General features: G+C 30.9%; 1 protein-coding gene and 1 pseudogene across 4 annotated transcripts in view; one reads left to right on the plus strand and one right to left on the minus strand.

The window, feature by feature from the left end:
• The window catches only part of LOC142318776 (coiled-coil domain-containing protein AGAP005037), a 1329051-nt gene that overhangs the window by 888484 nt on the left and 413824 nt on the right, over window positions 1-26743 (minus strand). The gene's annotated exons all lie outside the window — the stretch shown is intronic.
• Window positions 20108-20696, plus strand: LOC142319801 (cytosol aminopeptidase pseudogene; annotated as a pseudogene).

The raw sequence follows: 26743 nt of genomic DNA on the forward strand, positions 1-26743 counted from the left end.
CATTTTACAACATTAAGGTATCTAAATTCCATGAGGATTGATTGAAAAATTCATGTATTGACACCATATTTTAAATATTAAACATTTAGTTTGTATGCAATAAATTCACAAAAATTTTTTTTTTTTTTGTTTACTACATATTTACACCAATCATATAACATTAAAAGAGATTTTAATTTTTTCTATGAAAGCAATTGTGAGATTTATAATAATTTATTTCTATGATTTTTAATCATCAATACAGCGATAATAAATTTTCTTTATTGTTACTACAAGTAATAAAATCAATGCATCATTATCTTAAGTCAATATAATTTCAGGCCAAGAAATTTCTTGATCCATCAACTATTTTTCAAAGTGATGTTCAAGAAGTTAAACAAACAGTTGAAATAATTGTTTATATCTAAAAACATCTTCCTGCTTACCTTATTTTTGCCAGTGTCATTTTTTAAAAGTTCAATGCATCCATTACCTTGAATTGGATATTAACAAAATTATATGTTGGTTATAAATAGGACTAGAATTATGCTTAATTCTTATGATGCAGTGAAATACATTTATAATATTTATTGCATTATATACAGTGTTTTGCAGCTGATTGAAATCATTAGATCAGTGGTAAAATGTCCACGTATTAAGGAAGAATTAACAGGAATGTACAAACTTATTGTTGCAATGTTAAAGAAGGAGATTAAAAGTCTGTCTCTTCTTTTAACTAATTTTTTCAAAATGGTTCTTTCATCAATTTGCTGCAACACCTCTTCATTTGTCACTTTATCCACCCATCTGATTTTTAACATTCTCTCCATAGCACCAAAATTCAAAAGCTTCTAATCTTTTCTTCTTCCGATCGATCTTAATCTTTTCCGATCGTCCAAGATTCACTTCCATATAAAGCTACACTCCAAAAGTATACTTTGAAAACTGTTTTCCTGATGTTTAAATTAATTTTTTATATAAGCAAATTATATTTTTGACTGAAAACTCATTTTACCTGTGCTATTCAGCTTTTTATATTGTCCTGCTTTATCCATGTTTAGAAATTCTACTTCCCAAATAACAAAATTCTTCTACTTCCGTAATCTTTTCTCTTCCTATTTTTATATACAGTGGTCCATTTACATTATTTCTACTACACTTCATTACTTTCATTTTGTTCTTGTTCATGCGGTGGTTCTTGTGTAGGACTTCATCCATGTCATTTACCGTTTCTTCTAAATCTTTTTTACTCTTGGCAAGAATTACTACATCATCAGCAAATCGTAACATCTTTATCTTTTCACCTTGCACTGTTACTTCGGATCTAAACTGTTCTTTACATCATTGACTGCTAGTTCTATGTAAAGATTAAAAAGTAACAAGGACACCAAACATCCTTGTCAAACTCCCTTTTTATTACTCCTTTCTTATGTTCTTTGATTATTACTTTTGCAGTTAGTTCCTGTAAATGTTGGCAATTATTTTTCTATCTCTGTATTTGAACCCTAAATTTTTTTAAATGCTGAACATTTTATTCCAATGTACAATATTAAATCACTTTTCTAAGTCTATAAATACCAAGTATGTTGGTTTGTTTTTCTTTAATCTTCCTTCTACTATTAATCTCAGCGCTAAAATATCTTCCCTTAATATAAATTCCCTTAAATATACTTTTCCTGAAACCAAATTTGTCTTCTACCAACACTTCTTCCACTCTCCTCTCTATTCTTCTGTAAAGAATTCTAGTTAAGATTTTTGATGCATGAATATTTAAGCTAATTGTTCTGTATTCTTCATGTTTATCTGCTCCTGCTTTCTTTGGTATCATGACAATAACACTCTTTTTGAAGTGTGACAGAACTTCCCCTTTTTCGTAAATATTACACACCAGTTTGTATAATCACTTCCTCATCAGCACTACTCAGTAATTCTGCAGGTATCTTGTCTATCCCAGGAGCCTTTTTGCCATTCAAATCTTTTAATGCTCTCTTAAATTCAGATCTCAGTATTGTATCTCCCTTTTCATCCTCTTCGACCTCCTCTTCTTCCTTTATAACACTAGTTTCTAATTCATTTCCTCAGTATAACTCTTCAATATATTCCACCCACCTATCAAACTTTTCTTTCATATTATATGTCAGTGTATCATTTTTGTTTAACATATTATTAGATTTTAATTTATGTACCACAGAATTCTCCTTAACTTTCCTGTACACTCTGTCTATTTCGCCAATGATCATTTTTGTTTCCACTTCTGAACACTTTGCTTTAATCCACTCTTCTTTCACTAATTTGCACTTCCTGTTTATAGTATTTCTTAACTGTTGATAGTTCCTTTTACCTTCTTCATCACTAGCATGCTTATACTTTCTATGTTTAACCATCAGTTGCAATATATCCTTTGATATCCAAGGTTTTCTACCAGTTCTCTTTGTTCTACCTAAGTTTGCTTATAATGATTTAAGAATTTTTCTTTTTCATTTTCCCATTCTTCTTCTATATTTTCTATCTTACCTTTTTTACTAAGACCTCTTGCAATATCCTCCTCAAAAATCTTCTTTACCTTCTGTTCCTCAAGCTTCTCTAAATTCCACCAATTCATCTGACATGTTTTCTTCAGGTTTTTAAACCCTAATGTAAATTTCATTATCACTAAATTATGGTCGGTCGTTATCAATGTCTGCTCCAGGATAAGCTTTGGAGTCGACGAGTTGATTTCTAAATCTTTGTTTAACCATGGTATAATCTATCTGATACCTTTCACTATCGTCTGACTTTTTCCATGTGTTGGAATGTATTTAAAGCTAACTTTTAATGCAGTGTTAACTCTTTAAAACTTGTTCGTTTACATTACATCAGAACAGCTATGTACATTTGGTGGTGTTGATTGTGCTCTTGTTACTAGAGATTAATTACACAAATTTTCATGAAATAAGAAACCAAATTATTAGTCTTGTATGAGTGGATTTATATTATCATTTGATGAAAAAAAATGACAGCAGGTGGACACTGAAAAATCAGAAATCAAGACAGTCAAACAAAATTGATAAATATAAAAAAAAAATATTGTAATATATTTAAGGATTATATTATAAGGCATACAAGTATGTTTGTTCAATTTAATCCAAGATATTACCTTGATATTTCTATGATGTGAAAAACATTGTTAATTTACTCCTAGCTGTTTTTGGTGGGGAATCTTGGCAGTAACAATAGTTTGGGTTTCTTTAACAAAAATGATCATTTCTGAGTCAAGTTAATTTAGCAAAGAAGGTAGCAAGATGGAGTAGTCATGTTTACATAGATCCTTAATGTTTTTAATTTTTTAAATATATATTTGATAATTTTTTAACTAACCTAAAGCAAGTGTAATTACAGATATTGAATTCCCAATATCCAGAAAACAAAAAAAAAGCATGATGATATTTGTAATAATTTTATTAAGTGTACAAGAAGAAATTGGAACAGTTCATTACATCATAACTGTAAATAAAATCACTTAAGACTTATTTGTAAATTATTATTATTAACAATTTATATAAGCATACAAGAACTGGTTGAGAGTTCGCATCACAATTTTAAATAAAATCGGTACATGAATTTATTTCACGAATGGTAATCTATAATGATTTTATTATTTCATTATTCTTTAACAATTTTATAACAAGAATTGGTAAAACTTTACATCAGTTTTGAAACATACCATACAATTTTTTACATACTGCAATTTCTTTTTAACAGCAATCATTTTGAGATGAACCAAAAAAATGACTTAAACCAGTTTTATACATTTCGAACAAAAATAACATTTTTTAGATTTAAAAACCTTCCTCTTACATTAGTTGGATGATGGAATTTTACATGAAGCATCTTTTAATAACTTGCACTAAGTTAAGGGTTTTGTTCAACATTTCTTGGGTTTTACACTACATAAATAAATCAAACAAAAATTAAAAATCTTTTAAAATGTACTGAATTGTTTAAAATTTTTTATAGAAAGACTTTTTTTGTTTTACTAATATTTCAGTAAAACATATTTTAACACAGTTATTTAATTATTTCTGTGAGTATATAACTTAATAAATTCCCACGAAAATTGATTATTGGAATTAATAAGGTTAAAATTTATCTAATTACAGTGTTTTGGTGTTTAATATAGTAAATGTTATTAACACAGTGGTTAGTAGTTAATGAATTACTCAAGAGAAAAAAAATATATATGTGTATGTTTTAATTTTTTAACTCTGTTCAAATTTATGGTACATCTAATTTTTTCATAGCTTGGAAATTGTTTTTTTTCAAAAAAATACTTACATAGTTGTATGTTTTTATGCTGTCCTTTTTTAAAAACAACTAAAATATTGATTCTACCTGGTTTTAAAAGATTTGTTTTGCCAATGTGTAATTTAATGTTACATTTCAATTTTGTATAATTCACATATTTTCATTGATTTTTCTTTTTAAATTTGATAATGAAATCTTGTGGTTTATACAGGTTATAATGTTTATCTCTGCTGTGTAATTTAAGGCTTAATTTTTATTTTGTTTTATTCACATGTTGTAAAAATGTGTTCTATTGAGTTTATTCATGAATTCTTTTCTATATTTGTAGCTTAGCAAGATCCCACTGTTAATTATGTTTACATAGGTTTCAAATTCTAACCTTTATTTTATCAGGATTTTTTTTCTCCATCTTTTATGACCACATAGGATCACTTTAGTCAGACCATTATCAAAGTGTCTTTGAAGAACAGTTAGGTCCCTGCAGTCCTCCCAGTATGTTTTCATACATTCCAATCTCCATGCCCTTTCTGTTGTTGAAAATGTTCATGTTGTACGTTTCTGTCTTATAATTATGAAGCAAAACAGCAGAGGAGTTATAGAAAGGCCTGAACTGTCATCTCTCTAGATTCACTGTCACTTTACTATAGTTTTCACAATTGTTTGCTGTGTTCACAATTATTTCTGATACCTGGTCAATCATGGGCTCAGTCTCTATAATTTTTTTTTCTAATTGTTGCATATGCTATCATTTTTGTATCCAATCATCATTATTAATTCCACTTATTTTATCTTGCACTAATTTTATACAATCATCAGATCTGAAAGTCATACACTTATCAGCAACATAATTTTTTATATTAGCCCAAATCATCTAAATCAGATTGATATCCAGGTGAAGCGATGGAAGCTGTAATACACTGTGACCCTTTTCAGCAAGTAAGGCATCTATTTTATACGTTTTAAATCTTGATTTACTGGCCAAACTTAATTTACATAGCTCGGGTTTAAACAGTTTTTCAGTGAATTTTTTTCATTAAGCCAATTCAATCATTTCACATTTTTGGAGGTTGATTTTGGTTCAACATTAGGTTGATTTTGGTTCAACTCCAGATTGTGATATGATGAGCTATCCATAACTGACACTGAATGTTATGGTAAATTTTTTTAGTTGATTTATTACCAATTTTTCATAATTTCTATAATTCATACAATCATGATAATTGCCAGACTTTTGCCCAGATTTGAAAATTAATAATGTGTCTTTTATGAAATCGATTTCCACCATCACGAACGACAATACTGGTCAACATGATTTTTTAGTCTGATGAGTACCAATAGGCATACTTAATGCAGTTTTTCATCCTGTTTCAAATATGTATTCGAAATTTTTCCACCACCCACAGATTTTATTATTATTTTATTTTTTTTTAATATTTTAAAATGTTTTTTCATCCATTTGTCCATTGTCAAGTAAAAGTTACTAGAGAATTGTAAATATAATGAAACCAAATAAGCTAACTGAAAGGTAGATTTGCTACTGTTGTGCAGGTTCAGATGTGTATAGACATGTACATACATGATCTAGTGTAGCACACATTCATCAGAACGATGCCAGTTGTAAGATAGTAATCAACCAGTAAACTCATCATTATGAGTGCTATGTGTGTCTGAATTATTGTGTATTACATATTTACAACTTTATTTATATTAATTGGTCATTAGTTACAAAATGCCTAGTTTGTTTAAATCATCCTAACAATTTTTTTTATGTACATGGTGGAGTGATGCTGAAGTCCCAAATGTTCAACGTTACTCCATTATTAAAAAGGTGTTATAAATTTTATTTTGGGTGACCAAGTAAGTCAGGGAACAAGCAAGGGCTTGAGCCCCACACATCTCTTGTTTATTGTGTTCTAGGCTTCTCACTCCATGGAAAAATGGCACACACCACATGCCATTTATTATCCATATGATTTAGAGGGAACCCAAAGATCACTCTTCTGACTGTTATTTCTGCTTAACATTTTAAGGGATTACATCAAAATCAAAACATACAGTGGCGTACCCTAACTTGAAATCTACAATGAGACCAGTTCCACACTGTGAAGAATTGCCCAAACCAAAGCCTCCAGAACATGTGACATATTAGATGAAGAAAGCTCAGAGTCTGATGGAAGTAAGGAAGAATAAGAGACTGATTCTGGTGATACAACCTTTGAACAAAGCAGTTCATCTGGGCCTCATTTACTGACTCAAGAAAATCTTAACGATCTCATACGAGATTTAAAGTTATCCAAAAAACAGTATAAAATGCTTGTTTCCTGGCTTAAAGGATGGAATCTTCTTCAAAATAATACAAAGATATGTAATTATCATAATCGTCATTCTGAATTTAAAGAATATTTTTCTGAAGAAAATGGCTTATTGATTTGTAATGACATTTCTTCTCTTATGGAGACACTTTGTAACAAACATAACCCAACAGAATGGTGCTTGTTCACGGATTCCTCTTAGTTAGTTTAAATGTTGTGCTTCTGCATAATGGCAATAAATTCCCATCAGTAGCTGTGGTTCACTCTGGTAGTATCAAAAAAAAAAAATGAAAACTTTAAATTTATATTGGAAAACTGGATATGCAGTATATGAATGGAATATTTGTGGTGATTTGAGGTAATTGCACTTGTTCTTGGTCTGCAACTTGGTTACACAAAGTACTGTTGTTTTTTGTGTGAATGGGATAGTAGAGGCAGAAAAAATAATTTAATTAGAAAAGAGTGGCCTAAACGCGAATTATTCATTCATGAACAGAAAAATGTGAAATATGACCCATTGTGTCAAATACGATCACTAACAAACAGCTTGGAACGTATTTAAAAATTTTATTCAGTTTTTTGGGAAATCAAAAGGCGGAAAATTACCGTGTTATTGTCAAAGATCTTATAACATCTTATAAAAATTTGGGTTGTAATACGTCCTTGAAAATACACTTCCTGCACTCGAACTTAGATTTCTTCCCAGAAAATCTTGGCCCAGTGAGCGATGAGCACGGGAAATACTTCCATCAGGAGTTTCAACTACGGGAAAGTATTAAGGCAAATGGAATCATAATATGCCGACCGATTATTGCTGGACCATCAAGAGGGAAGCTCCACAGGCGAAATAAAACAGAAAAGAAAAGTTAAAAGAAAGTATTAAAATGTTTGAAATTATAAATGCCTGTCTCTTGGAAACCGTGCGTGATGAGGAAAACCCCGATATCCTCTTTTAATTAAGAGAAAAAATTCTATCAGAATCGCATATTTTTCTTCCCAAGACTAAAAAAAATTTTTTGTTTCCCAGTGTAATTGCTCTCTGACCTTTAGAAATCGCAACAAGTAACCCGGATATTTCATCGGAATCGTTCGTTCCAACAATATGGCCTTGTGTGTGTTGAATGGAGATACGTTTCGTCAAAGTAAATGACTGGCCGTCCTTCAGCTCTGTACTTTTCTAACGCCCGTAGAGACGATATTGGTTTCTCCCGAATATCATTTTTTTCTATTACGCGTCTTTTTCCATGTGAACTCTAATTGTCTAATAACCTCCCGCAAATCGTATTTTCCACCCTTAAAGGTATATTTTCTTTTCCAGTGTTAATAAACTTATTATAGTAGATCGTTGACCTTGAGTAGAACGTTGACTTCGAACTATATATGAAATTCATATATAGATCGTCTACTAACACATTGTCAAAGTTATCTATTTCTATTTTCGGTTTATTTCGCAAAAGTTTCTTGTTTCAAGTAGAAAATCCACTACTTGATGCTGGATTTTTTTTTACCTTCCTCACTTATTCGCTGAACAATACGGCAAGAAACTCCTCATGTTGCTTCAGCAACCTTTTCCTGAACTTTCGTTTATTAATCGTGGGCCTTTCGCGCCTTCCTTTTTCATAAAAGAATAAACCTTGAAAATGACTTCACGAGTCTGAATGTTTAAGACTTTACGACCACCATTTTCTTTGGAATTTCGCAACTACCTAAGTAAAACTAAAATTGCTAACGATAAAGACACAAACACGCCCGGTTTTATACAAATATACATAATTTAAATCTTGAAATAAAAAACGAAAATAATAAACAATATTCCTATCATAAAATAAAAATGAACGTGAAAAAACTTATTTTCTTAATTTTTACATAAATGCACACGACGATTGGACAATAACATCTATGATTGGAGTTTTCTATACTACAAAGAATGCATTTTTTTGTTTTTGTTGATTAAAATGTTTTTGACGGTGAAACGGATGACTCATACATATATTCAGTTTTAAGAAACCAGCATTTATTGGAAGGAAGCAAGCCCAAGCCCGATGGTTAACATGTTTAGACTTCAAATGTTCCTAACACAAGACCTAGGCTATCTCCTTCACCACCACAAGTGGCTTGTATTGTAATAGTTCTGATTAGACTTTCCTTTTTAGCTACATTTTAATTTAAAAGTTTATAATTATTCACTCTAAACCGAATCATGAAATATGTAGTAAACTTTATTTGCAGATATATCTATATGTGCATAATAATTGAATGGGTGCATTTTTAAATTAAATTAAGAATTTGGGACAAAAATCGTTTAATTACTACTGTGTTATTTTCAAGTAAATACTAATATCTTCTTCTTTTTTTTGTTAATTTAGAATTGGTTTGTAAGCGTGTAAATACATCATAAAAATATTATGGAGCAGAAGCCTAGTTAGTTTTAAAAAAATAAAAATATCATGTTTTATCCAGTATTCATGATGCAGCTGCCAAATAATGATAATAAATAATGTTATAGAAGATAAAAGTTAAAAAAAGCCTAAGTATTAAATTAATGAGGTGCAAGATTTCAGGGTCATTTTGCTAAGCACAAGATATTCATAACTGCTACAAAAAAAAAATGAAGATAAAGATAAGATATTCAATATTCTATACGTCATTTTTTTTAGTAGCCTTTACCTATTCTATTTTTTTTTTGTTTCTTTCTGTAAATATTGCAATCTACAGATTAATTGTTGCTTAACTAGCCACTGGTATTTATATTACTTTCCACCCTGACCAGCAAGTTTGTGCGAGTAAGTTAAAATACTTACTCAAACACTTATTTTTCAATGATCACGATTCCGAACGGCTCACAATGATCGTGCAGGTTGTTCTTTCTATAACCCATGATGAAAGTAACAAGGCATTGCGCACAGTATTCAGCGCGCATGCGTATACGCTCGTCCCAAAATCTCATTTTCTACCGGGTTATTTGAACATATAAGTAAGGAATTTTGGGACAAAAGTTTTTAGTTGTACAAAAATTTTATAAAATTTTAAATACATGATAATGATTAAACGAGTTAACAATCGAATATTTATGAATGAGATTATTCACTTTCAATATGAATTAGTATTATTTGGTACTGATAAAGTTGTAATATTTATTAAAAATAATAAAAATTTTTTTTTTAATGATCCTTAATAAAAATAAATATTTTATACAAGTCTATTGATTCTTGAGAGTATTGAAATTGATTGTTAATTAAGATAAAATTCAAAATAATGAATGAAAACCTAAACAAACAAACAGGGGACACATCTTATGAAGTGCAACTGACACAAAGTCTTCGTGTAGCGTGTGTGGCTATTGTAACGACTTGTGTAGGTAACGATTCCTTTTGCTATTCGTGGGGTTCGGTATCGAATCGCCGATAATTTTTTTTTTTTTTATGCTCATAAAATATTTTTTTTACTAATATTATTTTCCATTTATTATGTGAAACTATTTAATGTTGTTAAAATGGAAAATCAACTAAATGAGAGATAACTTATTTCAAAATTTTATAACTAAAGATCTGATATTTATTTTGGTCAATCTTCGGAATTGATGATTTTTTAGTTTAATTAAAAATATTATCACAAAACAATTTTTGAAAGAAATTGCTTTTAATAATCTAATTTACACGGGAAAATGAGATATTACTTATTTTTTTACGGATACCAAAATGAATATTACTTTATAATACTAAAATAAAAATAAAATAAAAAGTTGTTTTTCAGTGAAAAATAATTTTATATTCAATAAACATATTTTTCTAATGAGTCAAATGAAATGCAAGGGATTTTCTAGGTAAACCATTTTAAACCGCGTGCAATAAAGAGGACAATTGCAAAAGGGTCGGTTTTGGTTTTTATGTTAATGAAAACTATTTTATTTTCTATTTCATATAAAATGTTTCCATTATATTTTCATTTTGAATTAAAATAATTAAAGTTAATTATTCTCTGAACCGCTCTGTATCTAATAGTACATTAATAATTAATTCAAGGTAAATTGTTTATTAAGAAAAATTATTAGAAATGATTATATTGTTAAGAAATAAACGAAATTAATCATTCAGATCATAATTCTTGACTACACATACAGTCAATTAAATTTTATATAAAATAAACAAAAAAACCTACACTCCATATTTATTTGGAAGTGCGTGTACACGCACACGTGAGTACGGCACTTCCTATTTATAAATATTAGAGTAAAAATCCACATTTCGACGCCAATTTTCATATACGTCAATAAATTTTATTCTTTTATGTTTCAAAAGTTTGTTTATTTTTGATAATTCTGCCTTTAATCACATTGATGTCTTGCTTCTGTTTGTGCGCCAACCGCATAAACGAATTTAAACATCATGGCGGGAAAAGGATTTTGGGACGAGCCACTGCGCAACGCTGGTTGTGCGACACATTGTTACTTTCATCTTGCTATATAACCAACGTGTCAATAGTTTAACTACTTGTCGCTAGAGTACAGTATCTTAGTTCGTTAAATAGAAGAATTCTTGTTAACAGCTTACTATAAGTTATAAAATTTAAAAATATTTAATATGTTTTAAATGTTTATAATACTTTTAGCTAAAAAAAAAAACTTAATTAAACTATCCAAAGTATTACCAAATTAATTTCTTTAATTTATGACCAGCATTTTCGTGCTGATTTATGCTACTCGTATATTACCATAATAGTAGGATTATGTTTACATCATATCTTTATAGGATAGAGCTGCAGATTACGCTTGTAAAGTTAATGAAAAGCAATAATTTGTAAATACATACACTTAATAATGAAAAAAATTCATAATTTAATTGATAATACTTTATAAATCGGTAAATTTATGTAATTATGTATCTGAGAGGGCATTAGTTTAGCCTGTGTGTCAAAGTTACTAATCTAGCCGAATTTCAGTTACAGCTAATAATTATGAAATTTATTTAATGGTTAGCAGTGCATTTTACTGAAACATTGAAATACGTATTCTCAACTTGTTTGAAAAACATATTTGCAGTAATTTGGTAAAATTGGATAGAAAGTTCAGAGTTAGGTAAATATTTTATAAGTGATGTTCTATATTATGTAATTTGATTTTTTTATATTATTCAATCAGTTTTCGTGTGTAAAAGTTATTTTAACACACACTAAAATATTCTTGCTGGACTACAGAATGCGGTTTTTGTTTTTTCCTGATGGCTACTTCATTAGGTGTGATTTCAGAAGATGAACTTCTCCAAATATTGAAACACAGTTCAGATATAAGTGATTTATCTGATGATGACATAGAGCAGAATTTCATACCACCTCAGAATCAATGTGATAGTGACAGTTAAGATGATGAAGAAACTACAGATCAAGGTTAGCAATTAACAGCACCACATCCATCAATACTGCAACCTTTGCCACAGTCATCACAACAACCACCAGCTTAAACAAGTTCAATTCATCTTCTTTGTATATTCATCAGAAAGAGTATACAGAGAAATTTCATCTGCAGGAAAACACAGCAAATGAGATAAGTTACCTGCTTTCATTTTTTTTTTTAAACAACCCCATTCTCATTAAGTGGCCGTGCCCCAGTAGGTAGTCTTACTAATTACGACTTCATTTCTTTTGTTTTAAAATGTTGACCCAATAGAAAACCACCCATATGGGAAAAAATATTTCTCTGATAAATTTTTTGAATTGGCTGCAAAATACTCAAAAAAAAAAATACACAAATATGTGATTAATTGCAACTAAGGACAAATCCCAAGAAATTAATAGTGTGGAATTAAAAAACTTGTTTGGCATTAATCTAATAATTGGTGCTACTGTCTATCCAAGACTAACAATGTACTGGCAGTGAGGCTATGCTTTGCCATTCATAGCCAAGAACATGCTGTCGGATAGGTTTTTAGCTTTAAGAATGAATTTACATTTTTTTTTGGAAAAAGTTAACGTTCCTCTACAAGAGTCTGAAAAAAAAGTTATGGAAAGTTCAGCCTATTATTGACAGTGTCAGAAATATGTGTCTATCAATTCCTCGAAATAAAGTTAATTTTTTAACCGATTAGCAAATGATCCCCTTTTCAGGAAATGCTCAATTAGGCAATTTGTTAAAAAAACCACGTCCTGTTGGTTTAAAAAATTGCATGATTACAAGTGTCACAGGGATAGTCTTAGATTTTGAGATCTATCAAGGCATAACTACTCCTTTAACAAATAAAGAATTGAGTCATCACCCATCTGTTGTATTGTGCTTAGTGAAGAGCATTCCAATTGGGGATTTTTGTCTACTTTGACAGATTTTTCACAATACAATTACTTGAAAAACTGTTGATTTGGGCATAGAGGCAACTGGAACAATCATGTCAAATAGAGGGTCAAGTTAAACGACAACAACAGCAAAACTCAAAAGAGGCAAGTCCATTCAGTATGTCAGTTATGAGGAAAAACTTGTTATTGTTGAATGGATGGGCAATAAAAATCTTCTAATGGCTTCAGCATGTAGTGCTGTTGAACCTGAAGAAAAATTCAGAAATGGTCAAAAAAAGAAAAAGAAACAACTGTTACTTGCCCATCCATTGTATTGCATTACATTCGATCCATGGATGGGAGTTACATGACCAGTTGATGTGGTTCCACACACAAAAAATGGACCTTGAAAGTTGTTTTGCATTTCATTGATCTGTTAACAGCCGGCTGCAGTACAAAATATTTGCCAAGAAAAATAAACTTTGATGTTAGGATCTTTTACAACTTCAGTTTGTTGAAGCACTGCTGACAAGTCCTAACTGGCTTAGAGGAAATACCAAAGATTTAGACCTCCACCTGAAAAATGGTCTAAATATTGCAACCCACCCGCTCCAGTTCCCTGCAATGACAAAGGTATGATCACTTACAACTGCAGATGATATTGCATCTCTAAGAATTTGCAGGCTGGAAAATTACAAAAGCAGAACAATAACTTTGTGTGAGAAGTTCAATGTATACCTCTGTCTTCTTAAAAACCAAAACCGTTTTAAAACTTTAAAGTGAAAACGTGTTTATATGAACTACTTTACTAGGCTATCATTTACAATTTTTGACTTTTAAAACTAACTTTTTTTGTTTTGAAATGAAATAAATGGCAAATATATTAATTTTCATTATTAATGGCTTTTTGCGCGAATGTTATTTTACAATTAATTTTTCTATAAATACATGTATTCTGTGTGAACTGAGTTGTAACATATGATTTATGTTTTTGTGTTCTGAAAGGTAATTTTGGTTAATTAACACTATTTTTTATCAACATTAATTTTTATATGTAATATAGTATTAAATATCCAGTAATGCATTACTATAATAATTGTTTTTGTTGACAATTAAGTATGTTTTATTTCAGTGTGTGACTATTTTATAAAGTATAAGGTATCATTTTTTTAAGTATATCATTTATTAAGTATAAAGTATCATTTTATACACATGCTCATTTTACTCAGTATAACCCTAACCAGCACAATCATGCTGGTTAGAATTTTTTCTTATTTCGTAAAACCGAACCAGCACAATTGTGCTGTTTGCCTTTTATGGAAAATAAATGAAGGTACTTGCGTATTAATGCCACCGCAGCTACAGCTTTATTTAAAAACAAAGTAGTCAATCGAATTTCAGTGGAAAATGAACAGTCTCATTATTAATTTTAATAAATGGTTATATTTATTTATTTTATAAATATAATTTAACCAAACTTAACATACGCTGGCTTCGCTCACTAACCTTGACTAATTAACAGCATAATTTTTTGAGTATTTATTTAATAAATTCAGTAATTATTGCAATTAATTTATTATTTAAATAATCCAAACACTCCTGTTAGTCAAGGTTAGCGAGTGAAGCGAGCGTAGGTTAAGTTTGGTTAAATTATATTTATAAAATAAATAAATTTAAATAACCATTTATTAAAATTAATAAAGAGACTGTTTTGAATCTATGTTAAGTTCTATATCGGCCCATTTTCCACCGAAATCCGATTGACTACTTTGTTTTTAAATAAAGCTGTAGCTGCGGTGGTGTTAATACGTAAGTACCTAAATGAATTTTTTATTTTTCTGTTATTCAGAAGTAGACATAGGATAAAAAACATTAAAAAGATGTGAAGAAATTACTTAAAAGGTTTTCAGGGTTGAAAGGGATATATAATGCTGGATTGTAACATTGTAAGAAGAGCAAAAGATAAAAATATATAAGTAATACAATCATATTGCAAAAAGGTGAAAAAGTAGTTTTGTCAAACTTAAAGAGTTTCATGTAATTTAATTAATCAAATAACACATGTGGACTTTACTGTAGTCTTTTGAAAAAAAAAAATAGAATAGGTAACTAAAAAAAAACATTTAAAGATAAACTAGAATTACAAATTACACATTTGGTGTATTGTTGCTTAGAAGAGGTATTCAACATATTAAGGATTAACATTATTAATAATTACTTTTATCGAAAGAACAAGATATGCATAGGTGTAACCACGGTGGGGTGCTTGCCCCCCTTGGCTCATTTAGTTGAACGAAAAATTACAAGTCATAGGTTATAATATTGCACAGCAATAAGCATGTTTGATTCATGGCAGAAGCACTCTCTGGTGAACAAGTGGGTAACTGGTGGTTCAAAGTCTTGTTTGTGGTGAAATTGTAAGATTATAGAATGTTTGAGGTTGGATTTCGCAGGAAAGTTTGAATCTTCTGATCCCTATTTAAGTGCTGCAATCAGTGTGAGTCAGTTAATGCATCTGAGCTAGTCAAACCTCAATCCCATAACAATAACAATCTAAAATGAATATTATTAACTTTTATGTTTTTTTAAAAAAAATTTTTAAGTTTGAAGTTTCTAGTAGAGTTCATTCAGAAGCTTAAATTCTTAGTTGCTTTAATTTTTTTGTGGAAGTGTAGCAGTGGTAGGTATTTATTTTTGTTGGTGAAATAGCAAGTGTATCTTTGCTACCATCTGGTTCTAGTGTATAGGATAAAATGTATTTTGATATGAACAGGGCAACTGGCTTGGACGTTCATTTGGTTTGACCTCATCACAAAAAATTTAAGTTTTAAAAAACTGTTAGTCATCCTCCAAGGTATGACTTTGCTAAGGATGTACTGCAATTAAAAAGAAAATTCAAATACAGCTGGTTGGCGAATTATGCTCCTTGGCTGATTTATTCCAAGAAATTATAATGCGCATTATGCATTTACTGTGTGGTGTTCTGGGTAACGATCCAAATACCGGGTACCGGTATTTGGATCGGTATTGGGTACAGACTTTATGGAACCCAAATCTATTGTGGATGATTTCGTAGGCAGAACCGTGACTAATTTACACACGATGTGCCGCTACATCGATAGTTACTCGTCTATCTAAGAAAACGGTGTCATGTGCACGCTCGATGTTTTCCTATTTTGTGGTGGTAAACGGTCATCCGGCTCCGTCATGCGTAACACTTGTGCGACCGTGTTTGAATTTTTCAATTCATTCCTACACTCGTACGTTGCGGCAACACACTGTTCCGAAAGTCTTAGATTTCGGCCCCTGATACACCTTTCGACCACAAAAAACGGATCGCTAAACGATGCTCTTCTTTATTGCAAACAGAATGTGGAGCAGCCATGGTTAACGGCAGTCGAGCGATAATGGAACTAACCTAGCAGCAAACCTGCACAGACATAACAATTAAACCACGCATGCGTCATCTTCGCAACATGATAGTACTACCAACATAAACAAAAATATAACTAGATTGCGGATAATAATTGACTTACCCTCTTATATATTATGCCTATATATAAAATTTTGATAGTCGAAAATCTCCGAACTATGACATCAGTTTCATTGAAATTAGATATGCATTTTAAAATTTGATTAAAATTGGTTGAGTCCTTCTTATCCGATAATCATCAGCTGATCTTGGTCGAACCACTGCTCAAATTTGAATATTTTTAGAGTAGTTACTGTGGGACTTTAATGTGCTTCAATAAAAAAAGTATGCTAATCAAAAAACTGTTTTACGCATACGATTATATTATTCAAGATTCTTAAACATAATCTATTATCTAAAATCATTCTTATTTATTTAATAAAATGAATTTCACGATATGGAATATGTGAAACACCCTATTTTAATGACTATAGAAGTACTGTTGCCGTCTCTCTGTCAAGTTGTCACTCTCCAAAGGATGCTAGCGACACCCCTCGATAATTAAATTAAAAATTTATTCTGGTTTTCCCTTATTTTAATATTCCTTCTATTCGAAAAATTCTGTTGTGTAATTCTAGTATATCTGTAATTATTTTTTTATAGTTTTTTCTTGTTCTAATCCCTGCGTTATATAACGCCAGCAGTTAGTTTTTATAGCACTTTTAAAAGTTTGGCTGAAGATTATAGAATAATAACAGAAACAAATATTTATTTATTTCGGTTGAAGCTCAAAATTTAATGAATCGAATTAATGAACGGTGAGCCTCTTGATTTAGTTGGGATTGAACCGAATGATTCAAATCAATCGAATGAATAATAATAAATTTGCGTTAAGTAAAGTAATATAATATTTAATTAAAAAAATTACTGTAATAAAAAATGGGCTTCCCGTGGGGACTGCATATGAGGCTAGAGTGCTGAGGTAATCACCATTAACACCATTCATCGCAATCAACTGATAACAAACAGGGTGCCGTGGGCTGCTGTTTTTGAGCTTCAATGGGCTCTTATAATATCTCTGCAAACAATCGTTCGATTTTCAAAATTCAAACGGGGTATTGTTAATTGGTTGGAAGCTAACGTTTTCATGCATCTGGTACACTCTCTCGAGTTTCAAAATTTCTCCATTCGGAAATGTTATATCTTTGCAACCGATCTTCCGATTTTCAACATTCAAAGAGGTATTTGATAGTATAATACAAAATCACGATGGACCCAACTGGTATACTAAGAAAAATCGAGTTGTCTCTACCCTACGCCGAGACCAGCTTGGGCACGGCGAGCTCCCACAAACGGTAACAGTGGATAACATTTGTAGAGTTTGATAACATTATGATTAGAAGTAATGTTGTTAGCATCGGATTGAGGATCGAGTCCACTATTGTCGAATTTAATGCTTTAGGAGAGCAGGGCAAAGTGGAACGGCGTATGGTGTCGCTAATAATAGTGTGCTAGGCTGTGACGGTGCAAAAACTACAAGGGAGTATCCTAGATAGAGCTGTCGTAGATCCGAGCACTCGCATCTTTGCCAAGGGCAAAGTGCCAAGTGCTTACCCAGCACTGAGTCTCGTGAGACACATGGAGAGTTTAGCCATTAGTTGTTTGAATCCCAGAAAATTACATTATGATCCGTACGACAAAAATTCTTTCGAGGAACTCAATCGCTTCAGAAATCTGTAAATCGGCATACCAATCTAAGAAATCTGTTAGATTGGTATACCACAATTAAATAAATAAGTTGAAATGTTTACAAATTCCTTAATTGGCTCAGTACGGTAAATACATTATATCCATAAGTTTTCGAATCGTGAATTTTTCTCGTGATCAAAAAAATTATTAAATAATAAAAACAGTTATACAAATTTAAAAACCTATTGTCAAAAAATAAATAAATTGAGCTAAAAAACGATAATAAATGGAACTAAAAAAGAGGAAATAAATTATGGAAATAAAGGACTAAACATCACTATGCAGTATTTAATTAAATAAAATAATGAATAACCAATCAATTTTCAGACAGTAGAAATACCAGGCATGTAAGGTTGTCTAATTACTATCTTCTCACCAGGTCTTACATCGATAATAAAATTTAGTCCTTCAACGAATATATTTAAATACAATCGGGGGGTCTCAATATAATTAGGGGAGCTAATATAACAAAATTACTACTCAGAGCCAGAACTTTCATATAGGACAATTACTATTCAAACCCCCAAGTGCATTTAAATATTTTCAAAGAAGAACAAAATTTTAATACCGATATATGACCTGGTGAAAACTTAATCATTAGATAACATAAAATGAATCATGCATTAGACAACCTATTTCTACAACATGAAAAATATATTTAAACAAATTAAAACTGTCTTAACCTGTCAAATTAAAATCATGTTTGACCAGTCATCTTTAAGACAGTTTTAATTAAATACTGCATAACCATGTTTAGTCCTTTATTTCCATACTTTGGTTTGTTTTCTTTTTTTTTGTTAGATTTTCGTTTTTTTTTCTATTTATTAATTTTTTTGGCTTTTCTAATTTTTATAATTTGTTTATATTATTTTGCAGGTTTCATTATGAAAAATGGATAAAACATGATATGTTTGTATTTGTAAACTAATTAGGCTTCTAATTGAAAATAATACAGTAATTAAAGGATTTTTGTTCCAAGTTCTAAATTCAATTTAAAAATGCACAAGTTCAGTTTATATACAACCATTAATATATCAGCAAATAAAGTTTACATATTTCATAAATCGGTTTAGAGCGCATAATTATAGATTTTTAATCAAAATGTAGCTGAAAGAGAACGGGACTGTTTAAGAATTTTTTTTTTATTCATATATATTTATATTTAAATATGATTAAAAAAAAATAACAAGAAATCTCAGAATTACATGAATCATATGATAGAATTCATATAACAATGCTGTTAAGTAAATGTTACACTTAAATTGGTTTAGTTTATTGTATTCTTGGTTTACATTTATTTTTTAAATTTCCTTCAATTTTACAGAAATTTCTAATTAAATATATTCACGTATAAATTTATTTAATGTAACTAAGGTTTATTTATGGATTATGAGCAAGTAAAATTTTGAATATCAGTTCTTTCAAAGTTGAATTAGTTTGAAGTATCATATTTGATTTAAGTTTGATATTTAGTGCAGCCTGTTTCAAAAATTGTTAAAACATGAGTACAGAATGACCTTATTTCGCAACATTTTTAGAAGGTTAAATCTGATCAGAAATATAACAATTCAGACCAACTGTAGCAGTGAAGAAGATAGTGTAGGTCTTGTATTAGGACTATACAATGATCCCAAAGACCAAAACAACAGAACCTTCACACTCACAAAAACAACAGATACTTATAATAGAATATGTAAAGGAAAATTGCTGGGAGTTGTCTGGACCTGCATTGCGTAGGAATGAAGTAAGAACTTTTTATGGTCTGGAACCAAAATTTACGAGTGTTGCTGTAGTTGGCTTAGGAGAACAGTGCCTGTGTTATAATGAAGATGAACAAATAGATGAGCACAAAGAACAAAGAATCTATGAGCTATAGGAACTGGCTTCCTATGGCTGCTGCTTCAGAGAAGCAGCAGCTATAGGAAGCCAGTTTTACAATTACGCCAGGCTACAATTAGCCAGGTTTTACAATTAAATAACAGTTGTGAAAATATTTATGTAGAGTTTTGGACATGCAGACATATTCTGCTGCAGAAGGAGCAGCAATGGTGGTGTCTGGGCTCAGCAAGAGCACATTAAATTTGAGACGTGAACAATTATTCTAAAACTACATCTTTTTGATGACAGTGATTTCACCGGTTGACAAATTGGCCTACACAAAGCTGCAGCACATAATCTTGTACGTCAATTGTGTGAAATGCCACCGAACCTTCTGACACCTTGAACACTTGCAGATCGTACAGTTAAGCTACTTCATGTTTCTGGAATTAAATTTAGAAATGAAGATAAAAACACCGGTTAAGACTGGCGGGGATGGATGCATTTCTGGCTTTTGTTAGATGATCATGTGAAGAACCAATACTACTGGAAGCTTCTTATAATGGGTGTGATCCATCTGTCTCCAATGGATGTGATCCAGCCTGTTGTCTTGATAGGAAAAGGAGTGACATTTGATAGTGGCGGGTTGTCCTTACAAAATTAGAAAGAAATGTAAAGAATGTGAGCGGATACGGCAGGAGCTGCAATTGTCATTGCAACACTACGTGCTGCCTCTGCTTTACAACTTCCAGTCAATGTGTGAAAACATGATGGGTCCAAGATCATTGAAACCAGGTGACATTGTTAAAAGTTTAAACAAAAAGACTGTAGAAGTTGAAGACACCGATACAGATGGAAAATTGTCATTAATTGTCCTTTAACCCAAAATTTATTTTGGATACTGGAACGTTGTAAATGTATGAGAACCAGTCTTGGGACTGCTGCAACTAATGTATTTACGAAGTATTCATGCTGGTGACAGGGTTTGGAGATTTCATTGTGGAGGCATTTTTCTCAAAAAGTGAATACACTCTTGTCAGCTGATTTAAAATTAACATCTGATATGTTAGGAGGTGTTCGTATGACTGCATCTTTTCTGGAACATTTTCTTTGTGGTACACTGACTGGATACATATATGGTGTATCAATAAAATCTGACCATAAATATAAATATTTACAGAAAGGACAGTCAGATCGTCCAACACGAACTGTAATTGAATTCTTAGCTCAGTTCACCTGCCAGCAGTCTTGATTTAAAGAAAAGGTAAGTTTATTTTGAAACTATTAGTACCTGAATGATATTCAACTATATAAACAAAGGTTGATCCTATATGTTATGTATGTTTGTGATCATTCATTTTGCACACATTTATGGCTTTTGCATGTGCGTATGTCTGTTTTCAAATATACAAATGTTTGAATTGAACACCAGAGAATGTAATTTTTAGTTAACCTGTAAATGTAAGATCAAGGATTTCTTATATTTCTTTATTAGCACAAAAAGTTACATTTAATGACAGTGTACAGACTACTGAATATTGATTTAATTTTTAATCCATAAACCATTCTGCTCATTAGTTATTAATAATATAAAACAAACTTTTATAACAAAGATGTTCAACTTCAAAATTACAGAATGCTGTATAAAAGTATCAATCAACACTAAAGAAAACCGTTTGTACATAAGACTTTATGCAAAAAAAAGTGTATACAAATATATCATGTATATATACAAATATATCAAGTTAAATATATCATGTTTGTAAAAGTTATTTACCCAGACATAATAGGCTTTTTAATTGAAAATTTTCTTCAATAAGTGAATGTTCACTATTTAAAAAGTGATTCTTACCTGAATCAACACTAGCAAATAATCAGATAGAAAACGTATACATTATTGTAGCAGTATGCATTTAACCAGATCTGTAGAAGTACAACTGAAGAAATAATTGTTTAGAAATATCAGACCTCTCATATTAAAAGAAAATGTATTCTAATTTAAATGCATTAACAAAAATTACTTTGTATTTAATGATTGTTGTCTTTTGGTTGAAAATTATCATTAAATTCAAATGGGCTCTCATTTAATTTTAAGAAAATTTGTATGCAAAATTTTAGAAACAAAATATTGTCATTGAATCCCATATTTCTGAGTATACAATTGACTGCAAGCATTTTTTTTTTTTTTTTTTTTTTTTTTTTTTTGGTCTTCAGTCATTTGACTGGTTTGATGCAGCTCTCCAAGATTCCCTATCTAGTGCTAGTCGTTTCATTTCAGTATACCCTCTACATCCTACATCCCCAACAATTTGTTTTACATACTCCAAACGTGGCCTGCCTACACAATTTTTCCCTTCTACCTGTCCTTCCAATATTAAAGCGACTATTCCAGGATGCCTTAGTATGTGGCCTATAAGTCTGTCTCTTCTTTTAACTATATTTTTCCAAATGCTTCTTTCTTCATCTATTTGCTGCAATACCTCTTCATTTGTCACTTTATCCACCCATCTGATTTTTAACATTCTCCTATAGCACCACATTTCAAAAGCTTCTAATCTTTTCTTCTCAGATACTCCGATTGTCCAAGTTTCACTTCCATATAAAGCGACACTCCAAACATACACTTTCAAAAATCTTTTCCTGACATTTAAATTAATTTTTCATGTAAACAAATTATATTTCTTACTGAAGGCTCGTTTAGCTTGTGCTATTCGGCATTTTATATCGCTCCTGCTTCGTCCATCTTTAGAAATTTTACTTCCCAAATAACAAAATTCTTCTACCTCCATAATCTTTTCTCCTCCTATTTTCACATTCAGTGGTCCATCTTTGTTATTTCTACTACACTTCATTACTTTTGTTTTGTTCTTGTTTATTTTCATGCGATAGTTCTTGCGTAGGACTTCATCTATGCCATTCATTGTTTCTTCTAAATCCTTTTTACTCTCGGCTAGAATTACTATATCATCAGCAAATCGTAGCATCTTTATCTTTTCACCTTGTACTGTTACTCCGAATCTAAATTGTTCTTTAACATCATTAACTGCTAGTTCCATGTAAAGATTAAAAAGTAACGGAGATAGGGAACATCCTTGTCGGACTCCCTTTCTTATTAGGGCTTCTTTCTTACGTTCTTCAATTGTTATTGTTGCTGTTTGGTTCCTGTACATGTTAGCAATTGTTCTTCTATCTCCGTATTTGAACCCTAATTTTTTTAAAATGCTGAACATTTTATTCCAATCTACGTTATTGAAAGCCTTTTCTAGGTCTATAAACACCAAGTATGTTGGTTTGTTTTTCTTTAATCTTCCTTCTACTATTAATCTGAGGCCTAAAATTGCTTCCCTTGTCCCTATAGTTTTCCTGAAACCAAATTGGTCTTCTCCTAACACTTCTTCCACTCTCCTCTCAATTCTTCTGTAAAATTCTAGTTAAGATTTTTGATGCATGACTAGTTAAACTAATTGTTCTATATTCTTCACATTTATCTGCCCCTGCTTTCTTTGGTATCATAACTATAACACTTTTTTTGAAGTCTTGACGGAAATTCCCCTTTTTCATAAATATTACACACCAGTTTGTATAATCTATCAATCGCTTCCTCACCTGCACTGCGCAGTAATTCTACAGGTATTCCGTCTATTCCAGGAGCCTTTCTGCCATTTAAATCTTTTAATGCTCTCTTAAATTCAGATCTCAGTATTGTTTCTCCCATTTCATCCTCCTCAACTTCCTCTTCTTCCTCTATAACACCGTTTTCTAATTCATTTCCTCCGTATAACTCTTCAATATATTCCACCCATCTATCGACTTTACCTTTCGTATTATATATTGGTGTACCATCTTTGTTTAACACATTATTAGATTTTAATTTATGTACCCCAAAATTTTCCTTAACTTTCCTGTATGCTCCGTCTATTTTACCAATGTTCATTTCTCTTTCCACTTCTGAACACTTTTCTTTAATCCACTCTTCTTTCGCCAGTTTGCACTTCCTATTTATAGCATTTCTTAATTGCCGATAGTTCCTTTTACTTTCTTCATCATTAGCATTCTTATATTTTCTACGTTCATCCATCAGCTGCAATATATCGTCTGAAACCCAAGGTTTTCTACCAGTTCTCTTTATTCCGCCTAAGTTTGCTTCTGCTGATTTAAGAATTTCCTTTTTAACATTCTCCCATTCTTCTTCTACATTTTCTACCTTATCTTTTTTACTCAGACCTCTTGCGATGTTCTCCTCAAAAATCTTCTTTACCTCCTCTTCCTCAAGCTTCTCTAAATTCCACCGATTCATCTGACAACTTTTCTTCAGGCAAGCATTTAATCCTTTAAATTTCTGTAACATACATTCATTGAAGCAAAATAAAAAAATTTTTTATTATAAAACTTGTCAAAATAAAGGGTAGAATTGAAACTGATTATAAACAAGATAAAAAAAATTACAACTGTTGTAATTTCACGTTGGGAAAACAGATCTTTAAAAAATAGATAAGTGAAATTTCAGTTGTTTTTTTAAAACAACTGAAGTTGTTTTATATGGGTGTCCCATATAAAACGCAACCCATCAATCACTCATCCATGAAATTTCAAAAGTCAAGCTTACTCCCCTACTCATTACTGAAATGGACTTGTCAACATCTGAACATCGCGGCGGCACAGTAAAACACTACAGATAGTAACAACAATGCACTCCAACGTTCAGTGTATTGCTAGAAACAAGATGGTGTTTTCGCTAGATGAACGTGTTTTCATTGTTGAGTCGTACTTCAGTACGAAATCAGCGGTTGCAGTGCAAGATTTGTTTCGCCATAAGTGCCCATATAAACCAACTGCTAACAAAACATCAGTATTAAGGTTCGTTGCAAAATTTAGAGAGACTGGTTCTGTTAATAACAAGGAACAAAAAAGATCTGCGTCAGTGTTGAATAAAGATACAGTCACTGAAATCAAAGACCGGTTACTCGCCTCACCAAATAAATCGATCAGACGTTTGTATGCTGAAATTAATTTGTCTAAATCAACTGTTCATCGGGCGACCAAACAATTACAATTACGACCTTATCGCATTCAAACGGTTCATAAACTTCTTGAGCCCAACAAAGAAAAACGGCTACAATATTGTCAATGGTTCCGTCGATTTCTGCGTGAGGGAACTGATGTTATTGATTCGTTATTTTTCACAGATGAAGCACGGTTTCATTTGGATGGCTACGTAAACAGCCAAAACAGTAGAATTTGGAGTGCTGAATATCCCCACGTGATAAACGTGGGGATATTCAGCACTCCAAATTACTCCCGCAGAAGTTGGGCTTGTGGTGCGCGATATCGCGGAAAAAAATAATCGGCCCTATTTTTTTCGAGTACACCATTAATGCAGAACGATATCAGGATATTTTATTTCAGTTCATTGCACTCTTGGAAGAGGAAGACTAGACACTGCTGGCTACAACATGACGGTGCGACATCGCACTACGCAGGTTCAACTTCTGATTTCGTTGAGGAATTCTTTGGTAATCGTGTTATCGGTCGAGGCTTGTAACCACCAAGATCTCCAGATTTGACTGCGGCGGATTTTTTTCTATGGGGTTATCTCAAAGAAAAAGCCTGCAGCAACAAACCACGAACACTTGAACAATTGAAAGTCAATATTGAACAAGCTGTATTAAATATCCAGCCACAAACTTTGAAAAAAGTTGCAAGAAACGCTGTAAAAAGAATTGAAGCTTGTATTCAAGAAGATGGCGGCCACTTCCAACATTTACTCTAAATGTAAGGTAATGTATGGTAATAATAAAAATTACATTTACACATGCCTTTTCATTATTTCAATACCTACCACTATAAGGTTGGGTTGCGTTTTATTACATGGGACACTCTGTATTTATATTATAATTTTTATATTTTATATTAATATAATAAATTAATATTTTATATTTTTAATTTTTATTAATTTTTATAAATTTGTTTGATATTACTTATTTTGAGAAAAAGCTTTGTTCAATTTCTGAAAACTTGAGTGAACCTGGCAGTTAACAATCGCATTGTTTTTATTTTAATTTGTTATACGTAAAATTTGTAACATATTTTAAACTGGAAAGAACTTTATTAATAAAGGATATTTCTTCCTGAGTTTTACAGAAATAATAAGCTGAAAAATATAAATAAAACAAAAAAGCATTTTTGTATAAAACATTTTAAATAATTCAGTAGATTTTTAACATTTTCAGTTTTTTTATTTATTTATATAGCACAAAATTTCACAGAAATGTGTGACAAAGTTTTTGAAAGATTCTGCATGTAAAATCTAATCATCCAGTGAATGAAAATGGAAGTAAAATGAAAAGACTGTAAAATGTCAATTTCTGTTTAAAATGTCTGAAAGTGTATCCAGTTCTTTTTTTTTTGTGGTTTGCTGTTAAAAAGGGTTGCGTGTGTAAAAACTTAGTGTGGTGTGTTTTAAAATTGTGATAGTTCTATCAGTAATGAAATAATAAAATCAATTATAGATTATCATTTGCAAAATAAAATCATATATACTGATTTTATTTAAAATTGTAATGCGCTGTTAACCAATTCTTATTGTACACTTAAGAAAATCGTTAAAATTTGATTAAAAATATTAAATGATTTTACAGTTGTGATGTATCCAATTTCTTCTAGCTCAATAAAATTTATTATAAATTATCATTGTGCTGTTTTTTTGTGTTCTGTACACTGGGAATTCAATAGCTGTACATATGTGCTGTAGGTTAATGAAATATTATCAAATATATATTTAAAAAATTACATCACTCAGAATTGGTCATTTTTAATAAAAATGAATCTGAAAAAGAAACCCAAACTACTGGTGTTGGCAAGATTCCCTACCAAATATTTTGGATTAAATTGTACAAATATACTTTTGTGCTTAAAAATATAATCCTTA

This window comes from Lycorma delicatula, chromosome 2 (genome assembly GCF_047948215.1).
Source record: "Lycorma delicatula isolate Av1 chromosome 2, ASM4794821v1, whole genome shotgun sequence".
Lineage (NCBI taxonomy): Eukaryota > Metazoa > Arthropoda > Insecta > Hemiptera > Fulgoridae > Lycorma > Lycorma delicatula.